Raw genomic sequence first — 18,624 nt, forward strand, 5'->3', positions numbered from 1 at the left:
GTCACTGTGTGACATTTATAGGTAGAGTATCTGCAGTTTCCAAACTGGAAGAAAACGCGCCTATCTACTTTCCCCCTTCCAAACATACACTGCAGACACTGGGCACCACTGTAGACAGCAAGGAATGAGAGTAGAGGAAACAAGGTGGAGGGTAGACAGGTATAGTGGAGACAGGAAAAAGTAGGCATAAGGGTAGCAAAAAGTACAGAAAAGGAATTTAAAATAATAAAGAATGTTAGTGAGACGTTTCATGTCTGTTTTATAATACTTGGCCATACTTATTTTCTTATACTTAAAATTGACCTGCAGTCTTTCATCATAAAATCAACTCATATTAATGACTTATGTGACATATTTGGAAAAATGGTACTTTTGACAGTCGATGTTGTTTTGGTATCATCACTCCCACTGAAAGAAATAGACACATGAGGATTAAACTAAGTATCACTCAAGAATTTTTTATAAATTGTCTCCTGGTTCAACACAAAAATGTCTCATGGTGAGCACTACTAGCATCCTTTAAATGTAGTAATATATAATTACTTAATTATAAAATGAGTTATATATTAATACTTACAGAAATAATTCCTATAAAAATACTTTCTTAAAATAAAAGCCTCTTTTTTGTAAAGTGACTAATAATCCCTGGATTATATATTTTTTTTATCTCTATGCTCATTTACTACGTTTGCCAAAAGTGTGGTGAAAAGGGAGACTACATTTTGCTTTGGTTTTCTTTATGACATTCCAAAGCTTGTTGGTTTTTAAATTAGTTCATGCCATAAATAGGCTCAACTGATATGTTCAATTTCCCTACATATCAATTAGTATCTATTGATTAGATATTAATTATATTAATATGTTTAGTCCCTTTCTTCTGTCTCTACCCCCAATGAATAGTGCTCAGGGTAATATGAAAACAAACCTTTAATTAAACATAAAAACATTCTAAAGGACTCTTCAACATAGTCTTGACAGATGTTCATTGGAATATTTTGTTTTCTAATAGTTAAAATGCAATTGACTGAAAAGAGAAAAGCAGATTTCTTATCCCTTCTGTGCTGTAACTGGTAACATTTTAATTGCCCAAACCTTTGTTCATATCCTTTCATGGTTGATCTTTGCATAAATGTTCAATCTGTAATTGAAAGCTGGGGATGGATATTCTTTCCTCCTAGAGGATCCCTTCATGTCACTAGCCTCTTCAGATTATTTTTTGTTAAAATCTTGGATGAATAAAATACAAAAGCTTTGAAATGTGTTATTTATCAAAACATATTTGATACAGCAATATCTCTGCTGAGATTTCTGTATGTTCCTAATATTCTAAAGAAAATATTCTGTTGATTTTTATGGCATGTACCTCTTAGGTCAAATGCAGAAAATGCTTAGACATACGAGAAATTTTATGAATTGAAATTTAGATAAAATCATCTGTCCCCTAATCCCAGAATTATTTAAAGGAAGAAAAATAGAGTATCTGCAGTTTCCAAACTGGAAGAAAACGCGTCTATCTACTTTCCTCCTTCCAAAGACGTACAGCTTCTTTATGCTTCTTTATGCTGTCGCCAGACCTGTCACTGCTCCTGGATTGGCCCTGTTGATCAGTTCTGCACCGCCAAGAATTTAATTATGTTACGTGGATCTTAAGAGTTTGTTTGGAGTTTTCAGCCAGGAAACCCAGATCCTCCCATTTCGAGAGAACCCTCTGTTATCTAGGAAGTCTGGTCTTTTCTGCCTGGGTGTGCAGCTGACAAGAAAACATAAACAGCAGGGAGGTAGCAAGAGCATAGAGGCCAAATTATTATCAGTTTGGAAACAGATCACTTTTTGTTTTATTCCATATTCTATCAAGGCCTTTCTTAGTATTAAAAATATAGGATTTGCAAGTATAAGAAACAGAAAAGAGTGAACATAATTTGGGGCAGAGAATCTTTAAGATTATCTTGTATACCACCCATGTGAACAGCTAGCTGCTTCTCACCTCCCACCTCCACCCAGTCAATAACTCAGATTAGCAAAAGAAACAGAATAGGGTTATCATTGTTATTGCTGAGAGAATTTTTCAGGAGATTGATTTTTTCTGTAACTATGTAATTCCACAAACGCTATTCACATTGGGACTTTGCGGCCGTCTTCATATCTGTAAGCTTGCAAAGTGGCATTAATTCCACTTTTATAATAAATAGGCAGGTGACCTGGCTTCTTTTAGGCCTGGAATATGTGAGTCTAAGTGACTTTTTCTTGTCTTTGCTCTGAAAAATTCTTTGCTTCAGGAAATAGTGATTGACAAGCCCGAATAAGACATGGTCCCTCACCTTGTATGCTTAAAAAATTTCATGGGGAGGGGTGCCTGGGTGGCTCAGTGGGTTAAGCCTCTGCCTTTGGCTCAGGTCATGATCTCAGGGTCCTGGGATCGAGCCCCACATGGGGCTCTCTGCTCAGTGGGGAGCCTGCTTTCCCCTGCCCCCGCCTGCCTCTGCCTACTTCCAATTTCTCTCTCTCTCTCTGTCTGTGTTAAATAAATAAATAAAATCTTAAAAAAAAAAAAAAACATTTCATAGGGAAAACAAAGGTGTAAACCAAATCAGGCAAATAATCTATCTTGAACCTGGATCAAATAAATGGAGGAAAAACAAATGCACTGTGCTAGGACCCATGTGGTACTTGGGCTCTCTCAGATCATTCCAGGGAAAACGGAGTTATCTTTTTGATGATCATGTCTGCACCAAGGCTGAATCCACAGGCCTTACCACATTTTCTGAACTAGCTCATGACCAAGAAGGCAAGAATATCATTAATTTTCCTTCCGTCTGTGTAATACCTAAGACCATATCTCTAGGTGCCAGTTCATTTTTACTCATAATTGCCAAGTGTGCTATTATGTTGACCCAAATCACAGACCTCTTAACATTTTTTAAATTTATTAAGACTTTATTTCTTTAGGGTACTTTTAGGTTCACAGCACAATGTATAGATATATATGTATACCCCTGCCCCCACACACGCATAGCCTATCTCCCATTATCAGCAACCCCCAAAGAGTGATACATTTGTTACCACTGGTAAACCTACATTTTGAAACATGTTAATCACCCAGAGTCCATAGTTTACATTAGGAGTCACTCCTGGTGTTTTATATTGTATGGGTTTGAACAAATATATAATAATGTGTATCAAAAACGACAAAAAATCCCAAACATGTATTCATCGTTACAGTATCACGCAGAGTAGTTTCACTGTCCTAAAAATCCTCTTTATTCTACCTGTTCATCCCTACTACCACCCCCACCCCTGGACACCAGTGAAATTTTTACTGGATTCATAGTTTAAACTTTTCCAGAAGGTCGTATAGTTAGAGTCATACAGAATCCAGCTTTTTCACATTGGCTTTTTTCACTTAGTAATAAACATTTACCTTTCCTCCACATCTTTTCATGGCTTGAGAGTTTATTTCTTTTTAGTGCTGAATAGTATTCCACTGTCTGGATGCTCCAGAGTTTTTTTTCCCAAACTTTGGAAATTATGAATAAAGCTGCTATAACCATCTATGTGCGGATTTTTGAACAGACATAAGGTTTCAGTTCATTTGGGAAAATACCAAGCAGCACGATTGCTGGGTCATATGACAAAAGTATGTTTAGTTTTCTAAGAAGCCACCAACCTGTCTTTCAAGTGGCCCTATCATTTTATATTCTACCAATAGTGAATGAGATTTCTTTTTGCTCCACATCCTCACCAGCATTTGCTGGTGTCAGTGTTCCGGATTTTGGCCATTCTCCTAGATGGTTAGTGGTATCTAGTTGTTTTAATTTACATTTCCCTGATGACATAATGTGGAGCCTCTTCTCATATGCATATTTGCCATCTGATCTCTTCTTTGGTGAGGTGTCTCTTAGGGTCTTTGGCCCATTGCTCAGTTGGGTGATTTTTTTTTTCTCGCATTCATTTATAAAATATTTATAAAATATCAAATCACTGTGATTGACACCTGAAACTAAAAGGATATTTATGTCCGTTGGAATTCAATGGGAAAAAAAAAAGGGATATCATTCTATGGTCAACTATTATTCAGGCAGAATAAATACCTGATTTTTTATTAGTTGTCAGAGTAATGAGTTGGTGTCTTAGAAAACTCCATTGGGAATCAGTATGTTGGAGCTAGTGGGTTTTGTTTGGTATTGTTGTTCTATTTTTATTTTTTGTCTCACCATGGACTCATAATTTTTTATATACCCTGTTTAAATCTTCTTTTAAGAGGTTATTTATTTATTATGTTCAGTTAGCCAACATAGAGTACCTCATTAGTTTTTTTCCTTTCTTGTTTCCTTTTTTCTCTTTTCCTTTCTTTTGCATATGATTATTATTATTTTTGTATGTTCAGTTAGCCAACATATTAAATCTTCTTGATGTTTGAGTTGCCTTATCTGAGGTCAGAGGGACCTCCTGCAAGCTGTATCATATATCCTTTTAATATGACCACATTAGAATCTGATAGCTTTCCTGCTTTCTGGGGCAAGACGTCCCAGGCTAATCTTAAACTTTTTCTGTTTCAGGGGCGCCTGGGTGGCTCAGTGGGTTGAGCTGCTGCCTTCGGCTCAGGTCATGATCTCACGGTCCTGGGATCGAGTCCCGCATCAGGCTCTCCACTCAGCGGGGAGCCTGCTTCCCTCTCTCTCTGCCTGCTTCTCTGTCTACTTGTGATCTCTCTCTGTCAAATAAATAAATAAAATAAAATCTTTAAAAAAATTTTTTTTCTGTTTCAGATTTAGAATCAGCCGTATCTCCAAGGAGCCTTTGTTCCTTTTAGTGAAAAATAGTATGTTGGGGTACTCATTTCTGCTAGATTGTCATTGTTTCTTTTATAAGATTAGGGAAATTAATAGAATCTTTTATTTGGATAGATGAATGGGTAGACTCACAAGTGCTCACTGATATTTCTAGCTCATTTAAAACCACAAAGTGTTTTAATATCTTATACTTGTTTTCGTCTCTATGGAAACTTTTATACCTAAACCATTAACTTATTTACTTAATATTTTATCCTATAATGTACCCTAAATAACTTCAAAATAACAATATATCTAACAGTAAAAACTGGATCACAATTTTAAATGCCCATTCTCTTGAACTTTCCTCTTTGAGGAATAAAATTTTGAAGTAATGCCCAAGATTCACATATACACAGTAATTATGCATGCCTTTAACTTCTCTTTACTAAATTATGGTAGCTGAAATACCCTTCTTCTATAGATCTCCCTAGAAAAACCTAAAACCCGTATCTATAATATAAAATTAGCCAATTATTAAAAATTATTAGTAGCCTACTATTTGTCAGATATTATCTAGGGTTCTGTGAATACACTGCTGTCATGAACCATCAGTACAGACTAGATTTAATAGAATTTAAATGTGGATATGTACCTGGCAGCCAGCTTCTACAGTGGCACCTAATGATTCCCACCTCACAGTATTAACACCCTTGTGTGATCCCTCCCATATTATATTAGAGTTGGTCTATTGGTGTGACCAGTAGAATATGTCAGAAGAATTAGTATGTTCAGTTATAGAAAACACTGCAGCTAGGGGCACCTGGGTGGCTGAGTGGGTTAAAGCCTCTGCCTTCAGCTCAGGTCATGATCCCAGGGTCCTGGGATCGAGCCCCGCATTGGGCTCTCTGCTTAGCAGAGAACCTGCTTCCCCCTCTCTCTCTGCCTGCCTCTCTGCCTACTTGTGATCTCTGTCTATCAAATAAATAAATAAAATCTTAAAAAAAATAAAAATAAAAAACACGGCAGCTACCATCTTGGTTGGTGCCTCTCAGATCACTTGGTCTGGGGGATGCCAGATCCATGTTGTTTATAAAAAACATGTTTACAGACTGAACTTAGTTAAGTAACCATGAACCTTGGATCTTAAAAAATATATGAGGATACAAGACAAGGTCTTGGCCTGCATTATGTAGGAAATTAAATGATACCAGTACATAAAACTGATACTTGAAGGTCCTTGTAAAAGAAGGGACACAAACAATTTATTCACCAAATGTGCCTTTATCCTGGTTTAGAGTTTGCATTCAAATTAACTGCAAAGTCCAGGAAAACCCAAAGAAAAAAATAAGTAGAGGAAGAAAAAAAGAAAGAGAGAGAGAGAGAAAGAAAGGAAGGAAGGAAGGAAGGAGGAGGGCGGGAGAGAGGAAAGAAGGAAGTTAGTTAGTTGTCCTGGATTATTGGCTCTGATCAATATTACTCTAAATATCTGTGCATAGGAGCACCTGGGTGACTTGGTTGTTAAGTGTCTGCCTTCGGCTCTTGTCATGAATCCAGGGTCCTGGGATTGAGACCCGCATCAGGCTCCCTGCTCAGTGGGAAGCCTGATTCTCTCACTCCCACTCCCCCTACTTGTGTTTTCTCTGTGTGTGTGTCTTTCTCTCGCTCTCTCTCTCTCTGTCAAATAAATAAATAAAATATAAATAAATAAATAAATATTAGTGTGTAAATCTTAAATAAAGTTTAGATTTAACAGAAAAAATAGAAGAGGAGGAAACTTTACCAAACTCATCTACAAATCCAACATTATACTGTTACAAAAACCAACAAAGTTGTCGTGAGAAAAGAAAATTAAAAGTCAATAACCCTGGTGACATAGATTCAAAAGCACCCAACAAAATGTCAGCAAATCAAATTCAATAATACATTAAAAGCATTATACACCGTGATCAAGTGGGATTTATTCGAGGGACATAAGAATGGTTCAACATTTGCAAATGAGTCAATGTGATATACCACATTAACAAAATGGACAATAAAAATTATATGACCATCTCAATAAATGCAGAAAAAGCATTCAACAAAATTCAACGTCTGTTTATGATAAAAACTCTCAACAAAGCTGGTATAGAGGAAACATGTCTCAACATATTAAAGGCCATAGATGACAGGCCTATAGTTTACATCACATTCAACATTGGATCAGGCATAAAACAAGGATGCCCACTCTTACCATTTTATTCTACATCATGGTGAGAGTACTAGCCACAGCAATTAGGCAAAAAAAAAAAAAAAAAAGAAAGAAAGAAAGAAAGAAAGAAAGAAAAGACATCAAAGTTGGAAACGAAAAAGTAAAATTGTCACTATTTGCAGAAAACATGATATTATATATAGAAAACCTAAACATTCCATCAAAAACTTGTTAAAACTAAAAAATTTAGTAAAACTGGAGGATACAAAACCAACACATGAAAAGTTGGGTTTTTTCTACAAACTAACAACTTATCAGAAAAAGACATTAAGAAAACCCATTTACAATCTCATCAGCAAGAATAAAATACCTAGGAATAAATTTAACCAAGGAGATGAAAGGCCTGTACACTGAAAACTATAAGACATTGATGAAGGAAATTGCAAAACGAATTGATAAAAACGAATAGAAAGGTATTCCATTCTCATGGATTGGAAGAATTAATATTGTTAAAAACATTCATACTACCCAAAGAGGTCTAGAATTCAGTGCAATTGCTACCAAAATTCCAAAGGACTTTTTCACAGAAAAAGAAAAAACAATCCTAAAAATTTGTATGGAACCACAAAAAACTCCAAACAGCCAAAGCAATCTTGAGAAAGAAGGGCACAGCTGAAGGCATCATGCTTCCTGGTTTCAAACTATATTAAAAAGCCGTAGTAATCAAAACAGTAGGGTATTGGCATAATAATAGACACATAGATCAATAGAACAGAATACAGAGCCCAGAAATAAATCCACGCATATATAGTTCATTAATTTACGATAGAGGAGCCAAGGATATGCAATGGGGAAGGACAGTCTCTTCAATAAATGGTGTTGGGAATATTGGACATCCATATGCAAAAGAATGAAATTGGGCCACTATTGACAACATACACAAAAGTGAACTCAAAATGGAGTGAAAACTTGAATGTAAGACCTAAGACCATAAAACTCCTTGAAGAAAACACAGGTGGTAAGAAACTGACATAGATCTTGGGGATGATTTTTTTAATCTGACACCAAAAACAAAGCAACAGAAGCAAAAATAAACAAGAGAGACTACATCAAACTATAAAGATTCTGTACAACAAAGGAAACCATCAATAAAATGAAGAGGCAACCTACTGAATGGGAGAAAATATTTGCAAATCATAGATCTGTGAAGAGGCTTATATCCAAAATATATAGAGAACACATACAATTCAATAGCAAAAAAAGTCCAATTAAAAATGAGCAGAAGAACTGAACAGACATTTTTCTAAAGAAGCCATATCGACGAACAGGTACATGAAAAGATGCTCTACGTCCTTAAACAGAGAAATGCAGATCAAAACCACAGTGAAGTATCACCAGACACCTGTTTGAATGGCCTTTATCCAAAGGACTAGACGTAAGAATTGTTGGTGAAGATATGGAGAAAAGGGAAGCCTTAATGCACTGTTGGTGGGAATGCAAACTGGTTCAGCCACTGTGGAAAACAATATGGAGGTTCCTCAAAACATGTGATCAGCATAGAACTACCATGTGATCAGCAATTCCACTTCTGGATATTCATCTAAATAAAACAAGAACATTAGTCTGGAAAAAAAAAAAATCAAGAGATCAAAATAGTTTTTCCTTTGGGAGCCAGTGAGCTTGAGAGGATCATGGCTTTCTCTCCCTGCCATGGCAAGTGCCTGCCCACTGGTATCAATGTACTTCAAAAAGAGGGAATCTTCTGGCAAAAATGTCACTTTGCCTGCTGTGTTCAAGACTCCCAATTGACCAGGTATTGTGAACTTTGTTCACACCAACTTGTGCAAAAACAATAGACTATCAGTGAATTAGCATGACACTAGACTAACAGTGAATTCACTGTGCTGCTATCAGTGAATTAGCATGTCAGCAAACCAATCCTGAGTCTTGGGGCTCAGATTTTTAGAGTTCAAGGCAATGAGACTCACAGTTCTTGCCAGGGTGGTTTTGAAAATATGTGTCAAGGGGCTGCGTGTTTGCACTGACCAAGACCCGACACCATAGGCACTGCTTAGTGAACACAACACAGAAGCTCCGCCTGGGGCCGCCTTCGGCCTTACCAGCACTGGGCATGTCTAAAGGTCAGCAAATTGAGAAAATGCCTGAACTTGTTTTGGTGGTCAGAGATAAAACTCAAAGCTACAAGAAGGCCAAGGAGCCTGATTTGCTTCTTCGGAAATTTAACGCCTGGAATGATATCAAGAAGGTCTATGCCTCTCAACAAATGAGAGCTGGCAAGGGCCAAATGTGTCCTATACAGCACAGGAGACCCTGCATCCTTTATAATGAGGACAACAGTACTGTGAAGGCCTTCAGAAACATCCTTGGAATGACTCTCCTTAATGTAAGCAAACCGAACATTTGGAAACTTCCCCCCTGGAGAGCATGTGGAACGTTTCTGCCTTCGGACCAAAAGTGCTACCCGCAGGTGAGATGATCTGTGGAAAAGCTCAGAGATCCAAAGAGCCCTCTGAGCACCACACAAGAGGGTTCATGGTAGAGTCCTAAAGTGGAATCCACACAAAACCCCAAGAATCGTATGGAAGCTAAACCCATATGCCAAGACCAGGAGCCGGAATAACCATTCTTTCCTGGAGCAAGAATTACAAACTCCAGATGGATAAGGCAGCAGCAGCACTGGAAGCCAACTCAGATGAGAAGGGTTCCAGGCAAGAAGCCTGTGATAGGGAAGACAGGAAAGGAGGCTGTTGGCATGAAGGAGCAGAAGAAGCCTCTGGTGGGAAAAAAAAAAATGCAGCTACCGAGAAGAGAAGCCTGCAGTAAAGAAACCCACCACAGAAGAAAAGAAGACTGCTGCCTAAACTTAAATGTTTGTTCCATAAATGTCTAATCATCTTGGACACCTAATTCTGAATAAAAATCTGACCAAAGGCAGTGAGGGGGAAGAAAAGATCAAAACAGTATGGTTTTTGCGTATTACACCTCTGTGTCCATTGCAGCATTACTTATCATGGCCAAAATGCGGAAACAACCTAAGTGTTCATCCATGGATGGATAAAGAAGTTGTAGTATATATATACAGTATTATTCAGCCATCAAAAAGAACGAAATCTTGCCATTTGTGACAACATGGGTGGACCCGAAAGTCATTATGCTAAGTGAAATAGAGAAAGACAAATACCATATAGTCTCTCTTATACATGGAAGTTTAAACAAGCAAACAAACAAACACCAAGCTCATAGATCTAGAGAACAGATTTATATTTGCCAGAGATGGAGGGTGGGAAATGGGAGAAATGGGTGAATATTTTCTTAGTTTAAATAAATTGAATTAAAAACAAATCACTCAAATTTAGAAATTAAAATCCAAAAGCAGATTTTAAAATAATATATCAGCACCATAATAGAGAGATTTCACAAAATCAAAGATGGTTGAATATTAGAAAAGCAGTGAATAAAATCCATAACATTATAAAATTTAAGAAGTATCATATGATCATCTTCACTGATATCAAAAAGGCTTTTGATAAAGTCACACCAATCCTTGCTCAGATCATTCAGATGAATTTTTCTGAACATCATCAAGTATAAATAGAGTATATGCATATACATGTATCTCATCATATATATACAGATATATATATATTTATACACATATATCGGTATATAAACATACATATATGTATTTAAATAGACACATATGTGTAGGTGTATATATATGCATATATATACACCTACACATATGTGTCTAATAAAGATGAGTAAAAAATTAGCATTAGTGTCAAATAACACTAAATATTGCTTAGAGACATATATATGTAGTAAACATGTAAAGATATAAATGGGAATGAAAAATAAAAATTCAGGAGGAAAAGAGGCAAAATGAGACTGGCAAATATAATTAGGGGTCCAATTTATTTATAATTTTCTCTTCCTTAAATTGACAGATGGGTACCTAGATTTTCATTTTTCTCTGTACAGTTTTTTGTATGTCTGAAATAGATCAGGAGAAAAGGCGATAAAAAGAGAAGAGAACACAAGCTTTTGAAATCAGGACAAAACTCAGTTCCAACCTCATCTATGCAATTTCCTGGCTGTAGGCTCTTGATTAGGTCATTTAACTTCCCTGAGCTTCAGTTTCCTCAACTACAAAATGAGGGCAGTAACAACTTATCTACTTCCTGAAAGTTTGTTTTAGCATTTAGCAAAGTAATAAACACCTAGTGTGCACTTAACATATTTGATACTTCTCCTGAGTTGTTTCAATAAGGCCGACATTAAGTGTGTGTTTTTGCATTCCAAATGTGTGCATGTGGGGGTGTTTACGGGGCATATGCATTTCAATTTCTTGGTGCTCAACCCTTGGGTTCTTAGGATTTTACCATCCTTTTTCACATATGACCTTTTTATTTTGCACTTCCTGTTTTAATTTTAAACATAGAAGGGACAATTTTCTAGACAATCAACAGAACAGCTGCTAGGGGAAAAAATAGAAATGAAAGAGCTGAATGATTGAAGGTTGACACTTAAAAGAATAGTTTTGCAGTTAACAGCTGTGTATTCCAGAATATCTGACAAATACATGATAACAAAAAGCAAAAATTGCTACTAATATTGAGAACTCATAGCTGGAGAGCTGAGAACTACGGAAAAACAATGACAAAATTTCAGTGTTGACCTTAAGTTTCTAAATGAGTTACAGTTACATGACAAGAAGCAAGGAAAATAATGATAAATCCCCTCACAAAGTCTAAATTTTACAGCAGTTAAGGCATAAACAAGCACTGTGAAATATACTTTAGATATCATTTTAGCCTTTTAAAACATGTTTTGAATACTGAACAACAAATGTAGGTCGTTGTCAATGACGACATTCTCCTGTAATTCTAACGATTCGTCTCTGTTCTCCTCCTCGTCTGCCGACAGACATCACACTTTGAGTACCACCACAACACACACACCCCAGTGCTTGTCTTTCTGCTTCTCAGTGGGGTAATCCTTGGTCTTCTCTCTCTGTGAAGATAGTTAATGAAATTAGAAAGCCTAGATACCCCAATGTGAAGTCACGTTTGCTGAATGTAACACATTGGACAAGATTTTGCCTCTCTGAGCTTTAGTTTTATTATAAAATAGGGACTAAAGCAAGCTAACATACAAGACAGGCCTTTAAGAAAAAATCTAGAAGCATCATTCAAATGCAAGATATGATTAATCTCAGGAAATACTGTAAACTGGGTAGTAAAAGGGACCAGTTTCTAGGTGGTTCTTCTCCCAGGAAACAAAACAAACCCTTAATCTATTTGGCTTCCTGTTTCGGTATCTCCCAACAACAGCAAAAGCAGATATATATGAAAATTTCTCTGTTGTCTTCCTTAGCCCAACGTGCTTTGCAGTTCATGTGGATTACATAACTTTTGTTTATTTATTTAACAAATCCTAATTGAGTACCTTTTTACCTTTTACCTGTGGGTGCTGTACTAGGTGGTTTGGACACATCCCATGAAGAAAAAAAAGAAAAAACACCAAAGATATGGGTGCCTAGATGGCTCAGTCGGTTAAGTGTCTGCCTTTGGGTCAGGTCATGATCCTGGAGCTCGGAAATCAAGTCCCACATCGGGTTCCCTGCTCGGTAGCAGGGAGTCTGCTTCTCCCTCTGCCCCTCCCCCTGTCCATGTTCTCTCTCTCTTCCCCCGCCTCAAATAAATAGAATCTTTAAAAAATTATATGTATATGTATATCTATATCTATAGATATATATCTCCCCCCAAAATCCTTACCTCTTGGAGTTCCGCATTCTCTCTGGGAAGGAGTGAGTGTGGGTGGAAGAAGGAACAGACAATAAATAATAAATATTGAAAAAAAACTAGTATTCACAGCATGTTAGAAGATGATAAATTCTATGGGAAAAAAGGGGTGGAGCAGGGAAAAGGAATGGGAAGAGTTTTCAGGAAGGGCTTGTCGGCTGGGTGGAAGGAGGTGCTACTAGGTACAGTGTCTAATTGGGTAGGTCTCCATGAGGAAGCTGCTTTTGAGAAAAGACTTGAAGGGTGAGGAAATTACTCAAGAGAACATCTAGAAAAGAACATTCCATTAAAGGGAATATCCACTGCCAAAGACCTATGCTTTCTTGTCATGTGTGAGAGCAACCAGGTCCTGTGTCTGGCGAGGAGTGAGTCTGGGGAGAGTACCAGGAAAGGAAGCTAAACGATAACATCTTATCTAAAAATACCTTACTTAAAACTTGGGAGTCTTATTAAAACTTTCAAAAAAACAAAAACAAAAACAAAAAAAACTTCTTTCTATAAACTTTAAAAGCAAGAAGACCTCAGTTTTTGTTCTGATGCCTATGATTGTTTCAATGAATATTTGATTATTTCTTATATGTTACACTTTATTGGTAGAAAGATACACTTAGTATTCATTTTTTCCTATTCTCTTTCAACCTTTCCCATCATTTATGACTATAATCAGCTTTGAAAAGCATGAGGCCCCCTCACACTTACCCTACATTTGCTTTAAGAGCTGCTCCCAGTAACCTGCTGTCCAGGTTTTAACCCTGCTCCCCAACAAAGTTCCTCTAAATTGTTATCCCACAGGGAAAACTGTCTCATTGTCTTTATGCCATCCACCCAGCTGCCCAAAGAAAACAACTGCTAACAGGAGTGAAAAGCTAATGCGTCCCCATTTCTATTTCATTACAAGGAAGGGGAAAACAGGGTAAACCCAAGTCATGGATGACATAATCTAGAAATCAAGTTCATGTTTCCCATTTTTAAGTAAAAAAGAAAAATGGAGGTGCACTCTGGAAAACAGCATGGGATTTCCTCAAAAAGTTGAAAATAGAGCTACCCTATAAAACAGCAATTGCACTACTGGATATTTACCCTAAAGATACAAATGTAGGGGCGCCTGGGTGGCTCAGTGGGTTAAGCCTCTGCCTTCAGCTCAGGTCATGATCTCAGGGTCCTGGGGTCGAGCCCCACATCAGGCTCTCTGCTGAACGGGGAGTCTGCTTCCCTCTCTCTCTCTGCCTGCCTCTCTGCCTACTTGTGATCTCTCTTTCTCTGTGTCAAATAAATAAATAAAATCTTTAAAAAAAAAAAAAAGATACAAATGTAGTGATCCGAAGGGGCACATGCACCCGAATGTTTATAGTAGCAATGTCCACAATAGCCAAACTATGGAAAGAACCTAGATGTCCATCAACAGATGAATGGATAAAGAAGAAGTGGTATATATTTACAATGGAATACTATGCAGCCATCAAAAGAAATGAAATCTTGCCATTTGCGACTACGTGGATGGAACTAGAGGGTATTATGCTTAGCGAAATAAGTCAGTCGGAGAAAGATAATTATCATATGATCTCTCTGATATGAGGAAGTGGAGATGCAACGTTGGGGGCTTGAGGAGTAGGAAAAGAATAAATGAAACAAGATGGGATTGGGAGGGAGACAAACCATAAGAGACTCTTAATGTCACAAAACAAACTGAGGGTTGCCGGGGGGGAAGGGGAACGGAAGGGGGTGGTAGGGTTATGGACATTGGGGAGGGTATGTGCTATGGTAAGTGCTGTGATGTGTGTAAACCTGGCGATTCACAGACCTGTACCCCTGTGGCTAATAATACATTGTATGTTTATAAAAAATAAAAAAATTATTTTAAAAAAATGGAGGTACAAGGACGTTCACTGCTTTTCCTTCCTCACAAATTATGATGAGGTGTTGTATTATGTTACTGTTTATCCCAGGCAGGAAGGGAAATCTTACAATATCACCCTCTACGACAGAAGAGAAATTATGCTTTCCTCCATCAAATTTTCTTCCTCAGCTCAGACTTTGCTTCACTGAATTAAATTTATATTTATCAGATAAAGCTATTTAGTATTTTGCCAGGTTTGCACTAGGAAGGATTTAGATTTTTTTTTCTGAGAAATTTTAATAAAACATAAACTCGTTCCACCCAGATTTTTTTTTTTTAATTCATACTATCTGATCTTTAGGACAGGATTTTTTTCAACAGTTGTAATTATTTTCTAACACCTTCTGTAATGCATCATTCTGCTGTTTTACAGCACATTTGGGTAATAAATTTTTTATTCATTTTATCTAAATTCTGACATCCTATAGATCTGGCATTAAATTATTTTGTTTAGGTTTCTACTAGTAAGTAGCTGAATGTCAAAACAACTTAGAAGGTTGTTTTAAGGAGAATGAACAAAGAGAAGACAAATCTCCTTTAGTTTGGCAGGTTTCCATGGATGCACTTCTGTGTATAATAAAAGATCATGTCACTATGGAATCTAGGACAAAGAGGGCTTTTTAGAGAGCTTGTATTCTTCTCTAAGTAGGGGCCTTTAATTCATACAGTTCAAAGAAAGAACCCTGAAACATATTGTATTTTTCTATGTACTTCTCCTCTACCACCAATTTCCTTCATTTATCTTTACACACTCCTGCTCTTACTGGCCTATGTACACACACTCACTTTACTGGAAATGCTATATTCTCTGATGGCAGTTGATAGAACCATCATCACTTCCCACACTTCTGCGCAGCAGAACGACAGTTTTTTTCTGATGCCTTTTCCTCAGAGGAGATCACTCTTATTGTTTGGAAAACCCAAGGCTTACGCTGTGTATGGGCCATCCCTCGGACTCCCTTGAGAAGAGTTAAATGAAACGGACAAACACAAACACTGGAAAGTTTTCTTCTGCCAGTTTTCAAGATTGTTATAGTTGTTATAGTTCTTCTTTGATCAAAATGATCATATTAACCCATCAACCAGTAGCAAAGAAGAGAGGAAAGTAAAAAGTGGGGTATCTTGAAAATCATCGAAAGAAAATCATGAGATATTATTAACAAGTATTAACATACTTGACTGTATAATGAATTTGTCTTGATGAAATTAAGTACATTTCCATATATCACAAAACTATTATAAATACAGGTAGTATGACCCTGGAAAGAAATACAAGAAGTGCTTCATTGGTTGTCTCCGCTGATGGGAATGGAGAGATTAATTTTAAAGAGAACAAGTCTGTACCCTGACAGTAGCATAGTGAGATGGGCACTCTCACAGATTGCTGGTGAATGTCTACATGAAGCATTCTGTCAAGAAAGCAATTTGCAATATTGATCAAGGACCAGTAAAATTTTTCATGCCTTTAACCTGAGTAATTCCATTTTGAGGAATTTATTCTAAGGATATAAGCTGAAATGTAGAAGAGGGTTTTGGGGTTGGGGGGGGTGGTTTTGTTTTGCATTTGCAAAATATGTTACTGAAGTATTTTTTACAGAAGTGAAAATGAAGGAAACTTAAAAGCCCCAAATTGGGTAGGATTAGGTAATTCTTTTTCTGTTTCCCAATATTTTTGTACATATATTTTATTCAAATAGCCAGCATAGTGGGTTCACTGCATTTGCATGGATACCTTCTTGAGTAACTGAGTTCTCAGAGTGAGACAAAGAATTTTCATCTCTGTGATCCCAGAGCCTACTATAATAACTGGGGTCCTGTAGGCTCTCAGTTAATACTTGTAAATTGGTAAAATTTCACTTTATTTGTCATGCAATCCATAATGACCACTAATATTATTATTTCCCCCCAACTCTCACTGCCTACACTCCCATAAACATGAGACTAATTTATTCCATTTTTGCAGTTTAGCAAATTAGACTGTTTAAAACAAACTGAATTTAGCTTTATCTGTTTGTACATACAGATAGAGCTATTGGCATGGTCATAAACAAACTTAATTATAAATCAGTATATTACCATGACAGGTATTAATATAAAGATAAGCAGTAAAGTAAGAGATAATATTTCAAGTCACTTTTAAGACTTTACATGAAATTTTTGATGCTTGGGAAAACCAAACGATTCAATGTCAGATGGATCCCAGAGGATACGTGAGGCTGATACAATGTGGAATAAAAATTACAGAGTTTGGAAAATCAATGTCATATATGTATATATGAAGATTGAGGCCATTTTCTGTATCTTAAAAGTAATTTTAAGCTGCTTTAAGAGGCAGTCTATTGAGTGCAAGCCTCCTGACTCAGCTCAATTACATCCCAGCACGATGAGAAAAATTGCGAGTGAGTTCACAAAACACTGTGGGAAAACTATTTTAGACTGTTATTGGGAAGTTGTCTGTACATAGAAGTGTAATAGCTGCACTTCAGTCCAATTCTGGTCTTTGCAATTTACTTTAAGATGTGCCAATCCTCAGTAAATTATGTGAGAAGGGGACAATGAAATCATTATTTACCTGAATTGTAATTCATTCCTATCTTACTCCAGGAGTAGAATTAAATAAATCAATAAATGGAAGGGTTCATGTGTAGAAGATTGAAGTGCCCACACATACAACTTTTATTCCGGGTTTGAGGGTGGGAGGAGGTAGAAAATGATTTCAGCAATAACAAATTAGAAAACTAGTGGAACTTTAAAAAAGCATGAAGAATTAAATCCACTTAATTTCTGAGTATCTGTTAATGTCATGTAACTCTGAATAACATTTAAAAAATCATACATGAAAAAATAAACAGCTAAATGTTGGACAACAGAGAGAAAACTCACCTTAAACAACTCAAGCAATTCCTCTGGAAAGGAGAGGGAAGGGAGAGAGGGAGGTAGGAGGGAAGGAAATAGGGAAGGGGGAGGGAGGGAGGGAGGAAGGAAATAATTTAGAGCTTGTATAGTACCTAAACTACCCTTTTATAGGGTGTTGACTACCTCCTGGCCAGGTGGGCAGCAGACAGGGTCTTGGCCACCCTGAGGAAGAAACAATATGGCACACCAAAAGGATATTCTTTAAACTCAAAGCCCCAGAGTTTTAAAACTTAGTTTTACCAATACCAGCTAAGACAATCTGATCGAAATAATTTCTTTAAATTCCTACATCTACATGTGAAAAAAAAACTTTGTACTATAATATAAGGTAAAATCATATATTTTCTCCTCAATACATGTTTTCCTAAGTGCTACTCGGTAAATAACACCTTTCCTTTTTCTCAGATCTACAGCGGTGGGGTGGGGGGGGGGTACATACCAATCAAAACTACATCTAGTTGCAAACATTATTTTCTGAACTCTTCAAAGATTGGTGTTGGTGCTTTGGTAAGGATGTTGGTGGCTCCGAGAATCCTGTAAGTGAAGCTGAGTTTTAATTAAGGTCTCTGGGTCCAAGACTCAATGTAGAGAGAGTATAATTATACTTTATACCCTAAAAAGCTGTTTGGATATATTTCCTTGAATTCAGATATTCAAATAAAGTTTGTTAGATAACTGTAGGTTTGAATATTTCAATGAAGATGATAATTTAATATGACAGGAAAAATGATAACACTTATAATCCATGTTCCCAGGACACAGTGGCCTAAAAGAACAAAGCATTGTGTCAGAGTAAGATAACATCGAACAGCAGAATAAATGGAATCCCACCCCACTGGTCATTCTTTCATTTCACTCAACAAATATTTATTGAGTATCACATATGAACCAAGCACTCTGCCAGGCACTGGGGGTATGAGGGCGAACAAAAGTAGACATGGTCTTTTGTGTACCTTAAAATCTGGGAAAGGCATTGAGTAAATAACAAGGAAGTCTTACCTAGACTTGGGAAAGGGGGCGGCTACA

General features: G+C 36.9%; 1 pseudogene; it reads left to right on the top strand.

The window, feature by feature from the left end:
- Nucleotides 1-8,646: 8,646 nt before the first annotated feature.
- LOC125100732 (60S ribosomal protein L4-like) lies at nt 8,647-9,842 on the top strand (annotated as a pseudogene).
- The last annotated feature ends 8,782 nt before the right edge of the window (nt 9,843-18,624 follow it).

This window comes from Lutra lutra, chromosome 5 (assembly GCF_902655055.1).
Source record: "Lutra lutra chromosome 5, mLutLut1.2, whole genome shotgun sequence".
Taxonomy (NCBI): Eukaryota; Metazoa; Chordata; class Mammalia; order Carnivora; family Mustelidae; genus Lutra; species Lutra lutra.